This window comes from Monodon monoceros, unplaced genomic scaffold (genome assembly GCF_005190385.1).
Source record: "Monodon monoceros isolate NGI ecotype Baffin Bay Population unplaced genomic scaffold, NGI_Narwhal_1 Super_Scaffold_9, whole genome shotgun sequence".
In the NCBI taxonomy this organism is placed as follows: domain Eukaryota; kingdom Metazoa; phylum Chordata; class Mammalia; order Artiodactyla; family Monodontidae; genus Monodon; species Monodon monoceros.
In genome coordinates this window covers 55,752,709-55,773,953 of record NW_021703786.1, presented here as the reverse complement: position 1 = coordinate 55,773,953, position 21,245 = coordinate 55,752,709, and the positions used below count along the sequence as shown (strand labels likewise).

At 42.0% G+C, this 21,245-nt stretch overlaps 1 protein-coding gene across 3 annotated transcripts in view; it reads left to right on the top strand.

The window, feature by feature from the left end:
* Positions 1-21,245, top strand: part of MYO1D (myosin ID) — a 344,440-nt gene that overhangs the window by 62,124 nt on the left and 261,071 nt on the right. The window lies entirely within an intron of this gene.

The following is a 21,245-nucleotide window of genomic DNA, read 5'->3' as shown; positions in this document are numbered from 1 at the left end:
TAGCACACTGTGTAACACAATAAACACTTGGATAAATGAGTAGTAGGAACCCAGTCTTTTTCAGATTTGTCCACAAAGTGATATTTGAGGATATAATAAAGGTGACTAAACTTAGCGCCAGAATATCTTTCCAAATACTGGGAAATCATTGGTGCTGAAGACCAGTCATAGGAGAAATGATTGATTCTGGATACATTTTGAAGGTTGAACTAACAGGATTTGCAGATGGATTTGCTGATGGATGTAAAGGACTCTGTGCTTATAAATTATATTTGCTAGGTGAAATTGTTCATGAAAAGATGGTGTCACGATTATGGTTAAGGTAACTGTGAGGATTAAATGATATAAAGTTTCTACTAGCCTAGTGCTTGGCATTTGGGTAGGTATTCAGTGAATACTGTTTTCCTATTTGTAAGCGACTTAGTATCTCGTTAAGACCAGAAAGTGAAATGCATTGTAGCTGCCCCTCAGCCCAAGTGTGCATCGGGTGTTGTTGGCGTCCAGCCTCTGCCTGCACCTCTGCGTCCTCTCTCTCGTCCTGTACAGACTGCCCACAGGCTGTCTCGGGGCCAGAACCTCACCCCTGACCTGGGACTCTGGTTGTCTCCCCAGCTTCCTCACTTTCAGAGTTTGTGACTGTTACACCTCACTCTTTCCCTCCAGATGAAACTGCTCCTTTTAAAGTTTTATGCTTTGTCTTTACTTCTCTGATTACTGCTCATTACGACTCCACTGTTTTCCCTTCCTGCGATTTAAGCGTTGGTAACGTGGCATAAAGAGCCGAGCCTTTTACTCTGTCGTCAGCCAGCTGGGTTTGAACTGCGGCACTAATGCCCACCACCTTTGTAACCTTTGGCAACTTACTAAACCTCTCTGGTCCTCATTTCTGCCATACGTAAAATAGGGATGGAAACTTCCATTGTTGTGAGTTGTGAGCATAAGAGAGAGATTCTTTTAATACATTTGGAATGGGGCCTAACCCATAAGAAGCACTGAATAATTGTTAGCCATCGTTAGTCATAATCATACCTGGTGACTGCAGCTGCTCTGATGTAACTGGAAATGTCACTTCTGTACTTGAATCTCCTCTCCTCTCCTCTCCCCCATTCTCATCCTTTGATCTTGTTTCCACTTGGATGTCCTACAATAAACTCAAACTCAGTCTTCATAGCTAAGCTTATCAAAACTGCTAATCTGTAGCAGGATGCTTTGGCTACAAGTAACAGAAAACCCAAATAAAAGTGGCTTATAAACAACAAGGGAAGTTATTTCTCTCCTATAACCAGAAGTCTGGAGGTAGGATAGATCCAAGTTGGATAACCCAGTTGCTCAACCCTGTCCTCAGAGACCCAGGTCCTTTCCATTCCCTCAGCAATTTCACTGATCCTTTTCAGCTGGCTCCCCTCACCTCAAGATGAAAACCCAGGAACCGTGTACAACATTCTAAAAGGATTTCTCCCTCATCTTCGCTCAGATCGAGGAGACTTTCCTAATCTGATCACTGACAAGGGCATTGGAATTCCCAGTTTCAGCTTGCTAACCAAGATGCGTTTTCCTGGAGCTGGGGAGAGGATTCCATTCCCTGAGCAGACTGAGGGGGTGTGTGGCGGGAATGGGGGTACGGGGGTGGTGGGACACTGAACACCTGTACAGAATCAGGGCGCTGCTGGCAAAGAAAGAGGGTTGGGGGATGGATTTGGGTAGAGAGCATACAGAGTCTGCTACCGTGTTTGAAATATGTCATACTTAGAGGGGAAAAAAATCTAAAACTGAAGAATTGGGAGAATTGAAGTCAGGAAAACTAGGTAGTGGGTATTGTAGAAAATCAAGTCAGACCAAGGAGTGAGGCTGGAGCAGAGGGGATGGATTTGAGAGATGCGTCTGGCATCCTCAGTGACTGGCATAGGGATAAGGAAGAAGGGCCTCATTTGCTTTCCAGTTTCTTCGTGGCTGAGTGGATAACCATTCATTGAGATGTGGAAAAGAACAGGATTTGCAGGCTTAATTGATAGGAGTTTAAGTTTCAAACAGGTTGAGTCTGAAGTACCTGTGAGACATCCTAGTGGAAATATTCCATAGGCAGTTGGAAGAAATGTCTGAATGGGAAACACAGATTTCAAAATGCTGCTCTTTTGCTCCCCAAAGTCCTGCCTTTGCCCTTTCCTTCCCTCTCGGTGCTGTTGCCCAGTGTCAAGCCCTCCTCTTCTTCCTTGATTGCCTGTCTCCGGTCAGTAGCCTTCTCCTAGGTCACAGCCTTCTCCCTCTCTTCTTAGGGAACCCATCCTCTTTTGGCGAAGCCATTGCTTCAACCACTATGTGCCCAGGTTTCAGTGTAAGGGTGGAAGTCAAGTAACCATCTGCTGTTAAGATTAATTCAGAATTTACAAAGCCAAGTGATTTAGTTGACCTACTTTTTAAAAGGCCCATACACATTATTAAATTACAAAAAAAAAAAAAAAAAAAAGAAAAAAAGCAGCTCGCACACCAGAATACCTCTACACTCATGCCCAGGAAATTGTGATAAGTAGACAGTTGTTTAAAGGCATATTAAAAGTTACAGTCTTGCCTTATGGATCCCCCAAATTACAACCAAAATTGCAACCATGAAAATAGTGTTCAAAGTATCCACTTTCAGTTTGCTCTTTAGACCTAAATTAGCTGGGAAAATCAGCACATTCTGACAGAGGACGCCCAACCATCTGTACCTTTACTGAGTGTGTGAACCCTGACCTTCAGGGTTGCCCATATCAACTCCTTGCCTGCTCCCTTCTGTTTCTCTTGCCAACAGCTCCCCAGCCTGCCCTTTCTCAGCCTCACATCTGGTGTCCCGGCACTGTCCTCTCCAGCTTCCTCGCCCTTCATATGCAATCCATTGTCACGTTGGTCCCTGGCACTGGTCACTACTTTCAGTGTCCTACCACGTCTCTGGAGTGTTTGCAGACACCTTTTAGCCACATCAGTCTCCTTGCTCTTCCCCGGTCAGACCTCTCTGCTCACCTGCACTGCTCTTGCTTCTTCCTGCCTGCCCTGTATTACCCTCATCCTTTACTTAGCCCATTTTCCTGGCCTTTAGGAGAGGAGAAGCGTTAAAGTAGTTTGGACCTCACATTGGGGCAGCTTGATCGCTGTGAATTTGTTTTGCAAATACTACATAGATTATGAGTTCACCTGACAATTATAGCTGGACCTCTTCCCTTAAGATAATGCAAAAGGCCTGCCCAGATATTAGCAGCTGTTATTATTGCTGTCACAGAAACACACAGCATGAACGCCTCTTATTTTAAAGACAGCCGTAGAAGAGTGTGGGGAAACAGGTACTCTCATGGAGAGGCAATTTAGAAATCTCTCTCAGAATCTACCCTAAATATACATATGTGCATGCGTATCTTTATATATGCATATACATATATCCATACAGAGCTATATAATTTTGCATATATACTCATATATTTGAAATCTCTCAGGATACATATGAAATTGATAACATTGGTTATAGTCAGTGGAAGGCATAGGGTGTGAGAGAGACTTTTCGTTGCATTCCTTTGTGTGTCTTTTGAATTTTGGTCATTGAAGTATTCCTTATTTAAAACATATTTTTAGTGTACTATTCTATGCCCAGCAATTCCACTTCAAGGAATTTACCCCACAGAAATACTTGTATACGTGTTAGCAAAACTGCCTGTAAAATAGTGTTAATGGTGACATGTCTATAGTAACAGCAATGACAAAACTAGGAGCAACCTCAAAGTCCATCAGTAGGGGCTGGTGCATCTGTTACTACTTACCTGTACTGTTGTTTAGAAAAATGAGGTAGACTAATGTGGAAAGGTTGCTGAATTAGGATGTGGTAGGGTACGCTGCAGTCACAAACAACCCTCCAGTCTCAGCAGCTTAGTGTAACAAAGGATTGTGTCTCACTCAAAGAAAACCTGTGGATCCAGGGGACTCTGGTGGCAGCCACCGAGCACTCAGGCTGCTTTGATCTTGTGGCTCTGCCGTCTCAAACACAAAGCTTCCTCAATCACCAGGGTGGCGTGGTCGCCAGCTTCTCTGCTGGCCAGAGCTAATCACATGGCCCGCCTCACTGCAAGAGGGGCTGGCAGTGCGGGAGAACAGATGGAATGTTTGGGGTGCAGCCATCTTGGCCGTATCATTTAGAGTAGACTAATTTTAAAAAGCAACGTATAGATCAGGTTATATAGTGTGTGTGTGTGTGTGTGTGTGTGTGTATGTTTTATATGTTATACACACACACGTATATATACACATATATATAATTTTATTTTAAAAATAAATGTATCTGGAGCATAGGCACATAAAGTTTTCTGGACGGATGTATAAGAAGTTATTAACAATGGGAACCTCTGAAGAGTGGGACTAAGGTTTCCTTGTTTGAATTTTTTTACCATTATTTTTAATATTTTCGATCTAACAAGAAAATGTTTAAACTGCCTTAAACACCATAGTGTAGTCTTTACCTTCCATTAATATATATTGAGAGTAGAACTAACAAATAATAATTTTTGTGGTTTTTTTCAATCTGGTCTAAATTGACTCCATGAAATGATTCCTGAAAAAAAAATTTCAGTTTTGAGAAATCTGAATTGTACAACTGTTAATTTACCTTAAATGAAATTAATTTAGAGCTCCAACATGTATGTGTGTATATAATATGAACAGAGTAGAGAGAACAGCAAAATCCACCTATGTTTGTACTCCCTTGTGTTCTTTAGTTAAGCCTCACGTTTGCCAGTTTTATAAAATGGGAAATGCCCTTCACCATTTACTCTGTACCACTCCTTTCCTGGATATGCTGGAATTAAAGGGCAGGCAAAGAAATAAGCAATTCATTCATTGTGCACAAGCAAGGAACTGCCTTGAGTCGCCTTGGAAAGCCAAATACCCAGCGAGCTATAAAAATACAGTAACGGATGACATAATCCTTACTCCTATGAGAAATGTCTTAAAATATATTAATCTCTTTAGGCATTCAAAACACGAAGGTTCACTTTTACAGGTTAATGCCCTCTTTTCTACAAAACCAGACATTTTCATTTACAGATGGAGTATATAGTCAATGTACATTTAAAAAATACATTTAAACTCTGATTGAAAAACCAAACAGCACATACCACCTTGGACGCAGTGGCCTTAGGTTCCTTTTAGAGTCGGCATCTTCTCTCTCTCTCATCAAACCCTCAGAGGACAAAGTAATCCCTGAGGGTACCTGTGGCCTGAAAAGAACAATGTGGTTTGAGCTTGTCTGTCTACCAGCGAGAGTCTCTGAAACGCCAGGAAAGAGCCTGCAGCCTCTGATATAGCTCTTCCAGATCAGGTCCAGCGCCTATGCTCCTTTGCCCGACTCCTATGTTGATGTCATTATGGACTGCCTTGACCAGGCTGAGACTGTCCTATAAATGTTAGCTTTTTCTTTCAAATACGTCTTTTGATTTTGAAGTTATTTCTTTATGTGTAAATGCTGCCTTATTTTGATGTTTCTATGACTTGATTAGTTAGTCATCTCTGCCAGTAACACACCTCCCCATCAGTTGTGGCTCCAAAACCAGACTCAGTGTATGAGGGACTCATACCTCTCAGTGAACTTAGTACAAACTCTTTCGGTCTCCATTTCTCTGGACCCACTTTCATCATTATTTGGTTCACTATGACTGCTACATTCAGAAAAGATGTGTCTTTTCTTTTTAATTAATTAATTTATTTATTTTTGGATGCGTTGGGTCTTCGTTTCTGTGTGAGGGCTCTCTCTAGTTGCGGCAAGCGGGGGCCACTCTTCATCACTGTGTGCGGGCCTCTCACTATCGCGGCCTCTCTTGTTGTGGAGCACAGGCTCCAGACGCGCAGCCTCAGTAGTTGTGGCTCACGGGCCCAGTTGCTCCGCGGCATGTGGGATCTTCCCGGACCAGGGCTCGAACCCGTGTCCCCTGCATCGGCAGGCAGATTCTCAACCACTGCGCCACCAGGGAAGCCCAAGACGTGTCTTTTCTGGACAAAACAAAGGCTGTGAAGCTTATTTTGCTGAGGATTAGGCTTAAGTTAAATTAGATTAAAAATAAATAATACAAGGGTGATGCCATCAAGATGGCGGAGTAGCAAGACGTGGAGATCACCTTCCTCCCCACAAATACATCAAAACTACATCTACATGTGGAACAACTCCTACAGAACACCTACTGAACGCTGGCAGAAGACCTCAGACTCCCCAAAAGGCAAGAAATTCCCCACTTACCCAGATGCCCGCAGGCGACCTACACGCAGAGGCGGGGCCAAATCCAAAGCTGAGCCCCGGGAGCTGTGCGAACAAAGAAGGGAAAGGGAAATCTCTCCCAGCAGCCTCAGGAGCAGCAGATTAAATCTCCACAATCAACTTGATGTACCCTGCATCTGTGGAATACCTGAATAGACAAGGAATCGCCCCAAAATTGAGGCGGTGGACTTTGGGAACAACTGTAGACTTGGGGTTTGCTTTCTGCATCTAATTTGTTTCTGGTTTTATGTTTAGCTTAGTTTAGTATTTAGAGCTTATTATCATTGGTAGATTTGTTTATTGATTTGGTTGCTCTCTTTTAAAAATTTTTTATATATATATGTATATTTTTTTCCTTTATCTCTTTTTGTGAGTGTATATGTGTATGCTTCTTCGTGTGATTTTGTCTGTATAGCTTTGTTTTTGCCATTTGTGCTAGGGTTCTGACTGTCCTTTCTTTTTTTTTTTAATATAGTTTTTAGTGCTTGTTATCATTGGTGGATTTGTTTTTTGGTTTGGTTGCTCTCTTCTTTTTTTTTATTACTTTTTTTTTTTTTTTGGTGGTACACGGGCCTCTCACTGTTGTGGCCTCTCCCATTGCAGAGCACAGGCTCTGGCCACGCAGGCTCAGCGGCCATGGCTCACGGGCCCAGCCGCTCCACGGCATGTGGGATCTTCCCGGACCGGGGCACGAACCCGTGTCCCCTGCATTGGCAGGCGGACTCTCAACCACTGCACCACCAGGGAAGCCCTAATTTTTTTATTTTTAATATTTTTTTCTATTTTAATAACTTTATTATTTTTATTTATTTATTTTTCTCTGTTTTCTTCTGAGTCATATGGCTGACAGGGTCTTGGTGCTCTGGCCAGGTGTCAGGCCTGAGCCTCTGAGGTGGCAGAGCCGAGTTCAGGACACTGGTCCACCAGAGACCTCCCAGCCCCACGTAATATCAAATGGCGAAAGCTCTCCTAGCGATCTCCATCTCAATACTAAGACGCAGCTCCACTCAACGACCAGCAAGCTACAGTGCTGGACACCCTATGCCAAACAACTAGCAAGACAGGAACACAACCCCACGCATTAGCAGAGAGGCTGCCTGAAATCATAATAAGGTCACAGACACCCCAAAACACACCACCGGACGTGGTCCTGCCCACCAGAAAGACAAGATCCAGCCTCATCCACAAGAACACAGGCACCAGTCCCCTCTACCAGGAAGCCTGCACAACCCACTGAACCACCCTTACCCTCTGGGAGCAGACACCAAAAACAATGGGAACTATGAAACTGCAGCCTGCGAAAAGGAGACCCCAAACACAGTAAGTCAAGCAAAATGAGAAGACAGAGAAATACACAGCAGGTGAAGGAGCAAGGTAAAAACCCACCAGACCAAACAAATGAAGAGGAAATAGGCAGTCTACCTGGAAAAGAATTCACAGTAATGATAGTAAAGATGATCTGAAATCTTGGAAACAGAATGGAGAAAATACAAGAAACGTTTAACAAGGACCTAGAAGAAGTAAAGAGCAAACAATGATGAGCAACACAATAAATGAAATTAAAAATTCTCTAGAAGGAATCAATAGCAGAATAACTGAGGCAGAAGAACGAATAAGTGACCTGGAAGATAAAATAGTGGAAATAACTACTGCAGAGCAGAATAAAGAAGAAAGAATGAAAAGAACTGAGTACAGTCTCAGAGACCTCTGGGACATTAAACGCACCAATATTAGAATTATAGGGGTCCCAGAAGAAGAAGAGAAAATAAAACAGAATGAGAAAATATTTGAAGAGATTATAGTTGAAAACTTCCCTAATATGGGTAAGGAAAGAGTCAGTCAAGTCCAGGAAGCACAGAGAGTCTCATACAGGATAAATCCAAGGAGAAACACGCCAAGACACGTATTGATCAAATTATCAAAAATTAAATACAGGGGTTTCCCTGGTGGCGCAGTGGTTAAGAATCTGCCTGCCAATGTAGGAGACACGGGTTCGAGCCCTGGTCCTGGAAGACCCCACATGCCGTGGAGCGACTAAGCCCATGTGCCCCAACTAGTGAACCTGCGTGCCACAACTACTGAAGCCTACACGCCTAGAGCCTATGTTCCGCAACAAGAGAAGCCACGGCAGTGAGAAACCCACGCAAGGGAGAGTAGCCCCTGCTCGCCACAACTAGAGAAAGCCTGCGCACAGCAACAAAGACCCAACGCAGCCAAAAATAAATAAATAGAATGAATAAATTCATTTAAAAAATTAAATGCAAAGAAAAAATATTAAAAGCAGCATATATATATATATACTACCAAACGTAAAATAGATAGCTAGTGGGAAGCAGCCGCATAGCACAGGAAGATCAGCTCGGTGCTTTGTGATCACCTAGAGGGGTGGGATAGGGAGGGTAGGATGGAGACGCAAGAGGGAGGCGATATGGGGATGTATGTATACATATAGCTGATTCACTTTGTTTTACAGCAGAAACTAACACACCACTGTAAAGCAATTATACTCCAAGAAAGATGTTAAATAAATAAATAAATAATACAAATGTTACTTTCCTAACGTAGCTGATAGCACTAAACTATTTATTCAAAACCAGGCCTTATTCAAAATTTAAAGAATTATAAACATAGAAAGTAATAAAAATAAATACATGCTTACATTGCTGAGATTTTTATGTACTTTTGAGTTAGATTTTATAAACTATTGCTAAGTATTACACATTGTAACTTGGTCCTGCCATGGATGACGAATATGCAGCCTGGGTCATGCTCGACTACACCATAAGAGTTTAACAGCACCCAAAATGGTCTGTACTTTGTTGAACAAAATGAGTTCACTGGCCTCACTCTTGGCTGTCACTGTGACGTCAAACTGCCATGAAGAGTTTCTGAATGCCCTCTGTTTCCGTACTTACCACAGACCAAGCAACAAACAACTTGCAGACTGGAACACTTGGAATAACACTTCTTGGAACTATTGGAGAATATAGGGAAATGTAGAAACACTTGAAATATTAAACAGCAATAAAAATTCTGTAGCTTAAAGGGTAATGAAAGAGTGGTCCCAGTGTAGCATCCAGTTCATTGACAAATAAGTTGTAGAGAGAGTAAATCCTTAGTATCCAGTAAAGAGAGAGATTACTCAGGCTAGAGGTGCCAAGGAGAGAGAGCAGAGCTGGTGGGACTTGAAACACTTCTTAAAGGATAATCAAATGTTTAAAAATATAATTCGGATCAGTTTTATTTTAGTCATTGTAGTATCTTGATTAATTGAATTGTTCTATAAGCCAAAAATAAACTTAAACAGTCATACTAATTAGTAATATGTAAATACTGATTTTACTACATAAATCTTAATGTCAGCCTTTGAATGCAAAGGACACTTCCTTGCTCGTGTTCTTTTTTGAAAAAAAATAAACGTCTTTGTTCTTTTGAATCATTACAAATTTCTTGGTAATTACTGTATTTGAACCAGATTCTTTGTAAGTGAGAATACTCCGTAAGTTTCCTTTAAAAAGCTCTGCTTTGCAGATGTTGTTTTGTAATATGGGATCAATTCTTGCCAGCTCAATCTTCTTTTTTTATTTATCCTGCATGTAGTTTCTATTGCATCACTTCCTTTGCAAGGGAACTGACTACAGGATCCGGGGGTAGGGTCATTTTTTCATTGTTTTTGCACAGTGTCTATTACCTATTTATGGAATTATAACTTTCTGTTAGTCATCACCAAAAATTAAATGGGAGTTATTATTGCACCTGTCAACTGGTAGTGTGGTGAGCTGTACACAAGTGAGAGATGAATTTTTTTTCCTCAGACCAGTTTTATTATTTTTAAGCCTTAGTCCCATTTTAAAATAGGATACTGTCCCTAAAAGAATCCATATTTCTGCCTTCTCTTGAAAAATCAGAACTTGTGGCGCGGCTCAGTCTACATCTCAGAATAGGAACCATCTATGAAAGTAATAGCTGCACCCTTTATACAGAGCACACACTTGTCTAGTCCCAGCCATGGCATTTGACTGACTTTCTGCTTCACTTGTGTCTCTTAATGCCTGGCCTTCATAGACAGGTTGGTTTGATCATAGGACTAGTGTGTAAGAGCATGATTTACCCACCAAATTCAAAACCGCAGCAAAACAAAACCTTCAGCTTTACCAGCACCATCAGTTACCTTTCCTAACTTGACTTGTGTGCCATTTGAATAATTATGTATAAATCTGTGTTTGAAATAAATTGGTTGATCTCAGAAATAATTATTCTAATCTGCATAAACAAATATTGTGTGTATATGGATATTTACACACACATTTATGTGAGAATAAGACAGATCTGAAAACATGCTAACAATTGGAGAATCATCTGAGTGAAGGATATTTGAGAGTTTCTTAATGCTCTTCCTACAACTTGTAAGTTTGAAATTATTTCAATATGAAAATTATTTTTAAACGTCAAAGCTAACCCTCAGCCACAGATTGTCAGTGAGAAAGATTTTTTTCTTCCCTAAGTGACTAATCTTTTCGTCTGAATTTAGGGAAGGGAAACAGTTAAGGCCAACCTAATTGATACCATGTCTTACAAGTTATCTTCCAGAAAAGAAAAAGTTTTTTCTTCTAGTTGATATGCAGAATAAACCTTAGAAAAAAGATTTTTTGTATGTATGAGCAGCCGAAACAACTTGTCTCTGCATCTAATTGTTGGCACCCTGACATAAGAAAGCATTCAAAGCACAAATAAATTAACAAATGTTAATAAATGCAGATGTAATAAATGTATCCAAAGAAGGACCTTATGAGCAGAGTGTATCCATATTTCTGATGGGTAGACATCCCCATCTTACATATTTTAAACAGGCAACCATGTTGTCAAGAGGGCACAGATTTGAGCTATGTGTTCATTTGTGGTGATGAATTTGTGCCAGTTTAGTCCCACACTTTGGCCTCATCAGCGGTGTGTGTCTCCTAGAAGGCTGGTGAGGATACCAGCTGTAGTGCATACAGCCGCGACAGAGAACAAAGGCAAATCGTCAACAACCAAATGCATTCTCCTTACTTTCCCAAATAAACCAGACGGTTTGTCCCAGATTTGGGTAGTGGAAGCCTCTTTCTGCTGGCAGCAGTATCCTTTCGACATGTCCCTGTCATTCTTGGAGAACTTCCTTACTCCCTGGCTCAGTAATACTGATTCCAGGTTAATCTAGTGCTTTCCCTGGCCGGGTGATGGTATTCAGCCATTTCTCCCAAAATCCTTGGTTCCTGTTGGTGGTGTGTGGCTTTTAAAAGCCAAGATCTGGGTAGTGGGTCCAGTTGTTGCTGCCAGTGTATCATTGCTTCCAGGCTTGCTCAGCAGAATTGGAGGGGGAACATGCATACACACATATACATACGTGGGTTTCTATTTCTTTTGTCTATTTATGTTAAATATCAGGACTTCATCCCAGTACCTCCCATTTCAGTCTAACCCCCTGGGTTTATTTTCGCCGTCTCGCTTCCGTATTTGTAATTTCCTCCTGCAGAAGTGAGAAGCCTGGCTCCCGTCGTCCTCAACACATTTATACTTATTTCCTTAATCCTCCCGTATGTAACTGATTTCCCCAGCGTGCGGCCCCTACCCTGTTGGACACCCCAGCTGCACTGGTGGAATCCTTCTCCTGGCCTCACCACTCACACCGAGCCAGCCGAGTCCCCGGTCCTGGCTCTGCCAAGTACACTAGCCATGCTGGCCAAACTCTTGACTTTTTAAACTTAGATGACTTATAAGCAAAAACTCAAGACAGCGTATTTTCTGAAATTAGAAAATGAGAGGATTAATATTTTTTGTTATTCAGTCACATAGTTTCAGTTCTTATTCACAGAGGACGATGGAAGTTATTTCAGTTAAAGACTTGGAAATAATGCTGTTTATAAGTAGGCTTAGCTTTTCTTTTCCTTTTTGAAGTGTAACGTTAACAGACATTTAGAGAAACTGTGTGCAGCTTCCATGAGCAAAGCTGAACTTCAGGGACAGCTGCCTTATGAGGGCAGCTAGAGCTTTTCCTAAATTGGCCCGGTTGCAGGGGGACACTTAAAAGGAAAAATAAATATTATAGTATTTGTCTTACATTGGCCACCAGTCTACTCACATAAATTCCTTTCTCAGTTTGATCTGAGCAATAAGAAAAAAGATATTTTCTGCTTTAGGAACTAAGAAAAAATAGGGAAAATTATTTGTTTTTTCCATTTCCTGATGTATTTGATCTGTTTTTAGTTTTTGACTCTCTTCTTTGCCACCACATTCTTCCTCTCTTAGTTCACTTCCTGATGTCTGCTGCTCCTGAGTGTACACAGCACTTGGTTATTTTCACAAGTGGAAAAGGACCGATTGGATCAAGCAGAGTCGTTGATTATCCATGTCTGTGTGGCTTCAGGATGTGTTGATTTTTATCATTTGAATATGGGCCCATTTAATACTTTCCAATTCTAATAATGAATCTCTTATGCTGCCAGGTCCCTCCTCCCTTAATAAAAATTCCCTTGGGTCCCACGGCAGCATGCTAGGAATGAGTAAAAATAAATTTAAAAGAAATCTGGCTCATGGTTTCTTAGGGAACTTGATGACAATTTAGGAATAAAGCTGTAAACTGCAACATCTCAAATATCATGTAAAGATGGAAACACTTGGCAGAGCAGTAAGAGTTGATGTCTTCTGACTTTTATATCCTCTCAACCCCTTCCAAAGTCAGCTCCCTTCTCCTTACCGTAATAACTTTATCCCCAAATGAACAGCTATCACTGAGGGACCCTGGTGAGCAGCTCTCGGTATTTCACTTGGAGATGCCATGTGACATTCTTAATTTCCTTTTACAGCTTGTTGGCATCGGAGGAGTTGCAGTATTAGCAGATGAGCACGGTGAAAGTTCTGTATGCCCCAGCCACTTCCAACAGGGAGAGTAAGTGTGCCAACTTAACCTCCCTCCTTCCCCTGAGGCTACTGTCCCCAGCCCCAGAGTCGGGCTACCAAAATGACATGTATCCTACACCACTGCTAGGGGAAAGGAAGTTAACCCTTCACTCTACCTTAGACACAAAAAAGGTTGTTGTTTAAAAAAAACAAAACAAAAACCCTCAAGCCAAGAGGGAAGGCCAGATCTAGCAAGTAGGAAGATAAAGCAACATATTAAAAGCTTTACATGAGGAGACGTGACCTTAATAGATGTTGCAGACTTCTGACAAGGAAAGCCAAGGAGAGAGCCAGGTGACAAAGTTTCTGGCCGTTCATTCAGTAAATATTTTTGCTGGTTTTAAAATCCTCTGCTCAGTGGCGGCTGTTAATTCACCCCAACAGAAACAATAGCTGAACACATAACTTAGGAGCATCTGGACAAATTTCCAGTTTCCTTACTCTTATGAAACCCCTCTGTAGTAGAAACAGATCTCCCTCCCAGGCCAATGAAAGCTTTGCTTTGTGGTTCACATTTCTCCAAGGAGAGATAATGGTTAGGAGATTGTTTTAAATATATTGGTAATTTTCTTCTTACCTGTAACTGGGCATGTGACGTCAACAGAAGGTTTGGGAAGATTTTCTGTTAATATTTAAAAACATATGATTAGCAACATACATGAAAAATATCTAACGCAGTTCTTGATACAACAGGCGCACAATAAATATAAGTTTAGTGTGACTTTGTTTATTGACTTAATGCAGGTGTTTAAGTTCAATAAACAGGTGTATTTAAAACAAAAAACAGCTGCGTTTACAAAGGAAATAATTCATTCACTTGGCTACAGAGCCATTTGTTTCTCTTCAGTGTCACCTGCCACACAGCTACCACCCAGCTTATACCCAAAAGCTGCCTACCTGGTTGACGCAAGACTGAATCGCAAAGCCTTCACATGTTATGAAAACCGGGATAAGGAACTATAGTTTTTGAAAAGTGATACAGTATATTGATTAGGTGTTCTGTCATTTACTAAATTAGGCATAGTTGTGAAAAAGTGACAGGGTATGTCTGTTAGCTTTCCTGTCTCCCAGGGAGCCCAGGGAGCAGGATACCTGGGTACAGGTAAGGTAGAGGGGCTTCCTACCAGTGTAAATTTGAGGGTGGGGTGGGATAAGAATCCTAAGTTTACTATATATAAAATAGATAATCAACAGGGACCTACTGTAGAGCACAGGGAACTCTACTCAGTATTCTGTAATCTATATGAGAAAAGAATCTGAAAAAGAATGGATATATGTATATGTATAACTGAATCAGTTTGCTGTACACCTGAAAGTAACACAACATTGTAAATCAACTATACTCCAATATAAAATAAAAATTAAATTAAAAAAAAATTTTAAAATGCTTAATAACTAAACATTCAAAAAAAAAAGAATCCCAAGTTTACCCTATTTAGTTTCAGTCCTCAGACATCTTTGGGATTTATCTATGTGTTTTTTAGGAGTGTTCAGTACTGTGGTTTAAGTGGTTTATAGTATTATTCAAAATGCTTAATTGTTATTCATTTATGTAATTGTGCATTCTTACCAAAGAGTTTTCTGACTCATTTTCCTGAACAGTGTTGGGTTTATAAATAGGCTAACTCCTTGGTTAAGGCAAAATGGAGTTAACTGCTTCCCTAGGCATGCCAGGTAGACAAATGTTACTGTAATCAAAAATCATTTTTAAATGAAATGGATATAAAGGAATAAATATGTAACAGTTGAGCCCTGTGTTGGATAAATTATATTTGTTACTTGTCGATTGGAAGAGAAAATATTGTCATCTCATTAATAGGACAGTTTCCTTTTTTAAAAATATTTATTTTATTTATTTGGTTGTGCTGGGTCTTAGTTGCAGCCGGCAGGCTCCTTAGTTGTGGCATGCGCACTCAGTTACAGCATGCATGTGGGATCCAGTTCCCTGACCAGGGATCGAACCCGGGCCCCCTGCATTGGGAGCATGGTGTCTTAACCACTGTGCCACCAGGGAAGTCCTAGACAGTTTCCCTTTTATCTTTGGTCTAGATCTTCATGCCTGTCATTATCAGGCAGTCAGCATCTCATAGCTAAATAGTACTATTGTGATGCAGTCATACGCTGACATTGTCAGATACATAACATCTTTTTAAAAAAATTTAATTAATTAATTATTTATGGCTGTGTTGGGTCTTCGTTTCTGTGCGAGGGCTTTCTCTAGTTGTGGCAAGCGGGGGCCGCTCTTCATCGCAGTGCACGGGCCTCTCACTATCGCAGCCTCTCTTGCTGTGGAGCACAGGCTCCAGACGCGCAGGCTCAGTAATTGTGGCTGACGGGCCCAGTTGCTCCGCGGCATGTGGGATCTTCCCAGACCAGGGCTCGAACCCGTGTCCCCTGCCTTGGCAGGCAGATTCTCAACCACTGCGCCACCAGGGAAGCCCCATAACATCTTTATTATGGGAGTTTTTTGTTTTGTTTTTCATTTTTACTGATTTTACGTTTTTTGTTTTTACTAATATTATTTGAATATCTGAGCATCCTTTCTCTTGGTCTGAGGGTCTCTAGTTTCTGTGGGCTCTTATAGTCTCTTATAGTGACTTTACTGTGGTTCAGTTCACCCATCTTTGTATTTCCTCCACTAGGATTTGAGGAACATCAGTCAATTAAATATTTAAATACTACCTAAAAGCTACAGGGTGGCAGATGACCAAAACAGGTGATGTGAGTTCCATGGTGCAGGTTTGGTAAGCTTACAGACCTTTTATGATCTCATGGGAAGAGCAGTTTTCCTTGCAAGTTCAAAATGTGGCCATTTCAGATTCATTTTCAACAGTGTGTCGAAGGTGCAGGTGCTCCAGACCTAACAGTGACTCTCTACCCTGTGTGGACATGTCCTGACACCAGTAGTAGTAGAGACTCACCTATTGTAAAGTGGCTGGTTGGCTGAGTGCCCTGTGAGTGGGCAGTATCCTTCTCATGATGCTGACCGACTTGAAATTTGAACCTTTCCAGACACCCCAGCAGGCAAAGCAACACAAACTGAAAAGCAGTCCATTTACTGATGTCAACCCAACTGCGGTATTTGACAGATTATGTTTTATATTCTCAAGACTTATCTTGTTTTCATTGAGCTATACCTTAAAATGCTCTGTTTCCTTTTGCCAGGTGAATGAGTTGTGATCTTTGGTAAAAGTGTCTTTCATAGTCAAGAGATTTAGACAGTGTACTGAGAGCCAGTCACTGTATTTTCATTTTTAACCAAATTGCCTGGGACCTTAGGAGATAGCCTTTATGGAAGTGGGTTTATGGATTGTTTCTAGTGTTTTCTTATTACCAAGAAAGGAGAATCACTGAGTAACTTGACATGACCAAATTCAGTTAGTGAAAATTTTTAAATAGAATCCAGATATCTACTCTCTCTTTAAAATCTTTTTCTTGATTTTAAATTGGGCAGTAGAGCATGTGGTCCCCTGGCAATGTTTGCCCACCGTGACAGGTAAGGATTTCTGGCTGCCCTCTCTGTTTTCTTTTTTTTTTTTAATTTAATTTTTATTTTTTAAATTTTATTGAAGTATAGTCAGTTTACAGTGTTGTGTTAGTTTCAGGTGTACAGCTGCGTCAGATCTTAATTGCAGCACGCGGGATCTTTCGTTGCAGCGCTCGGGGTTCTCTCTAGTTGTGGCACGCAGGCTCCAGAGCGCATGGACTCTGTAGTTGCGGCGCACGGGCTTAGTTGCCCCGCGGCATGTGGGATCTTAGTTCCCTGACCAGGGATCAAACCCGCCTCCCCTGCATTGCAAGGCAGATTCTTTACCACTGGACCACCAGGGAAGTCCCCCCTCTCTGTTTTCTTAATACTCTCCCACCCTCTGTGTTGTTCCCTTTGTGTCCAAGGGATCAGATTTAATTAGATTGTGAGAGAAAGAAGAGGAACGTCTTCAGTTGGCTGTCCCCAGGAATTAGCCCGTCCAAATCCCGGTCACCTCCTAAAATTCTGCTCCTCCTCCGCTGTCCCCGTTCTCGTTCACAAGCAGCGTCGTGGTCTGCTCAGCTGTGGATGTGAGAAGGCTCGACCCCTCCCTCTTTCTCACCCCTCACGTCCAGTCTAAGTCATCCTGTCGCACCAGTTTTGCATCTGCTCTTCAAGCCTGTGAGCCGCTCCGTCTCTCCACTGCTCTGTCCCAACCAAAGCCCTGGTCATCCCTTCCTGGGGCTGATGCAGAAGCATCCTCACTGCTCCACCACCAGGCACTCGCTCTTTTCCACCCCGTGGTCAGAGGGGGCTTGCAAAAAAGCAAATGTGGTCAATACTTACAACCCTGCCCCTTGAGATACAGCCCCAAACCCCTGCGATGTGCCTGCGGGGCTTGCATACTCTAGCCTCTCCCCTCACGCCCCTGGCATCACTGCCCCCTTGCTGTCTCTGCTGTGGTCACATTGTCCCGCTCTGGATTCCTCAGGCACGCGTTCTCCCCTCCACCCATGCAGTGTACATTCTGTTGCCTCTTCCCCACACCCCTGTTGAGGTGCTGTCCTTCTCGTTACCCTGCACTGGGGCAGGGACAGGTCTGCCTGTTTGTTCCTCCACCCATGGCTCGCAGCATAGTGCTTAGAACCTGGGCACTAATAATGATTTACTGAGTGAATGAATGAATGCAAATAAAGACAGCAGTAAGAACATTTAAAGTTACTATTTCTCTACAAGGAATGCCTTACTATGTAATAGAACTGTGTTTTGAAAAAGCAATCATAATCTTAAAAGGTATATATCAGAAATAAATTATTTCCATAGGGAGGGAAGGGTAGGGAAGGGAAGGGAGGAAGGAAGGGGAGAAAAGGAAGGAAGGGAGGAAGGAGATGAATGAATAATTCAGCCAGGCATCTCCAGACCACACTTTCTGGATGACTAGCTTTGGTGTTGCTCACATGAAGGGATGTTGCTCTGGAGAAGAAAACCAAGAGATGAACTCGGGAAGCCTATAACACCACCGCCACTGGCCCTAGCTAGTTTCCTATATCCTGGGAAAAGCCTAAACGTTTTTATGGAGGGGTTTTGGCTTAAGAGGGTCCGTCCTAGAAGAACGCCTTTCTGTCCATGATGCCTAGCTGGACCACGATTCATTCCACTAACAAAAGTGACCCTTGCCTGAGGATAAACGTAGCACAGCACAGATGCAGCAAGCGGGGGCAATGGGACCCGAGCGGGGGAAAGACACCTCCTGCCATTCAGAGGGCTGGCAGCGCCGCTCACGGTAAAAATAGGACCTGGTCTCCTGCACCACGTGCCAGTAGTGTGCCTCGGGGTCCACGGTGGAGTGTCTCATTTCTTATCACGGTCCTGGGAGGTGAGGTAGATACTAGCATTGTCCCACCCTTCAGAGGAAGAAAGACCCTCTCTAGCAGAGAGGTATGATCACTTGCCCGTAATCATAGAGCTGGTTGGTGCTAAACCGCTGTCAGGTTCCAGAGCATGCTTTCTTAATGCGCCCTTCTGTCTGCTGTGAAGGTCTAGGCAGGCCTGTGTGCTGCACTGGGGGGCTGAGGTGGTATATGCTCAGGCCTTCTCTTCCAAGGCTGCAGTGTGTTAATAAAAAGTCAACATAGAGCATCCATCCTATCTCAGATGCTCGTAAGGCAGTGTAAACCAAGAGGTGCCTAGAATTACCTATATGGAGGTTGTATAATCACATAAATAGCTGAAATGTCAAGTAATTTAATTTTTAGGATGCCTTCTTTGAACCTTCCCACTGCTAGAGATGGATTAAGTATCTTTTCTCTCAGCTTCCATACCATCCTTTCTATCTTGTTGTTGCCTTAAATCTTTTCTGAAACAGCATGTGTGTGTGTGTATCTGTGTGTGTGTGTGTGTGTGTGTGTGAGAGAGAGAGAGAGAGAGAGAGAGAGAGAGAGAGGGAGGGAGGGAGGGAGAGGGAGAGAGAGGGAGAGAGAGAAAGAAGGAGGGAGGGAGGGAAGAAGGGAATGATTTTTTAAATTATGTAACTTTTAAACTCTCTTTCATTATGCTTACCACATGGCCTTGTCTGTTTATGTAAACTTTTTAGTGCAATGCCATGCCTTATTCTTTGTAACTCAGGCTCCTGGCATAGTGCCTGGCACACGGCGCTTATTAGTTACTCACATGTTTATGAAAACACACAATCAGCAACTAGCGGAGTAGGATTCAAACCCAGGGCTCCAGGGCCGTATAACTCTAAAGCTCGCAATCTTTCCAACACAGTCCCTGCCCATCTCAGGAACATACCGTAACAAAGGGGATAAAACGAATTGGCTCCATCACATAGAGACCATGATTTTTCCAGAAGCAGAAACAAGATGCCTTCACCCTTGGGAGAGATTCTCCCCTAAGAGCTGGGGAAGGTGAACTGAGCCGTATTAAAGTTGACAGTAAGCTAATGAGTGTTGCATAAGTTTGGTACACCAGTAAAGAAAGGGATCAAAGTTTTGTGTACTTTGAAAATAAAACTGCAATATAGGCTGTCCTTTTGAAATGGGCCGGCATCATTGGTTGAAAAAACGCACACCCGGGAAACAGAAATCTCATAGATTGTAAGTGGAAGTCTAAATTACTGCAACTTCTTTGGAAAATAATCTGGCAGTAATTCATAAAGGTAAATTGCAGATAATCCTCTGAATTACCAATTTCAATTCTAGAAATGTTTTCTACAAGTGCATATACACATATGCACAAAGAAATATATGCCACTATATATATAGTTGCATTGTTCATGTGAATCGTTCGTTCAATCGTAACAAACGATTGGTAATAATCAATTAAATATTTTATTGTATATTCACCCATTTTTAATGCCTGTAATGAAATACAGGCATTAAAAATGAGGCTTTTCTCTATTTACTTACATGAAACCATTGCCAAGATATATATTGTTTTAATTAGAGAGACAGAAGTCATCCATGGAAAAAACTACATGAATGCATATGTGTGTGCATGCCTAAACTATTTCTAGAAGAATTCACACGAAACCAGTGGCAGTGGCTACCTCTGATGAGGGAAGCTGTGGCAGAGATGAGAGAAGTACTTTGCACTACCTATTCATTGATATCTTTTGAATCTTTTACTAAGAGTCCGTATTGCCTATTCAAAAGTAATAAATTAATAAAATTTAAACCTACTATATAAGGAAGAGTGGAAGTTGGATTTTTATTAGCAACTTTTAATTTTGATATAATTTCAAATTTACAGAAAATTTCAAGAATACTACAAGAAACTTCCTAAGAGTATACCTTGCATTTAGTTGTTATATCTCTCTTTTTTTTTTTCTTTCAGCCACGCTGTGTGGCTTGTGGGTTCCTAGTTCCTCAACCAGGGATCAAACCCATGCCCTCAGCAGTGAAGGAAATGGAGTCCTAACCACTGGACCGCCGGGGAGTTCCTGTTGTATCTCTTCTAATCTGGATTGTTATTCAGCATTTGTCTGTTTTCTTGACTGTGAAGTTTTCCACTTATTTTGTAGACTATCCTTCAACTTAGGGTTGTTTTGTGTTTCCTCCTGATTAGATTCGGGTTGTGTGTTTTGGGCAGACACCACAGAAGTGATGGCCGTGTCCTCACTGCCTTCTACCAGGAGGAACTGTCTTTCTCTGGGTTCTCAGTCCCCAGGCTACAGGAGACGCAGCTCTCCTTCAGGGCACACATAGAAGCTTTCAGGTCATTTCATGGCTCTTGAGCTGGGAATTTGAATCCCTGAGGGCATCCTTTTCATTCACCACTTCGTCCAGGGACATTAGGACCTCCCAGCCAACTTCCTATACTTGTTACTTTTCCAAGAATGTTTGAAAATATATATAGTCACCCAGCTCTTTGTTTCTTACAAAGGTTGATTAGGAGTATCCAATGGAGATTTTTTTTTTAGGCGAGTTTTTTATTTATTTATTTACATTTTGGCCACGCCTCACGGCATGTGGGATCTTAGTTTCCTGACCAGGGATCGAACCCGTGCCCCCTGAAGTGAAAGTCTGGAGTCCTAACCACTGGACTGCCAGGGAAGTCCCCGCGATGGAGATA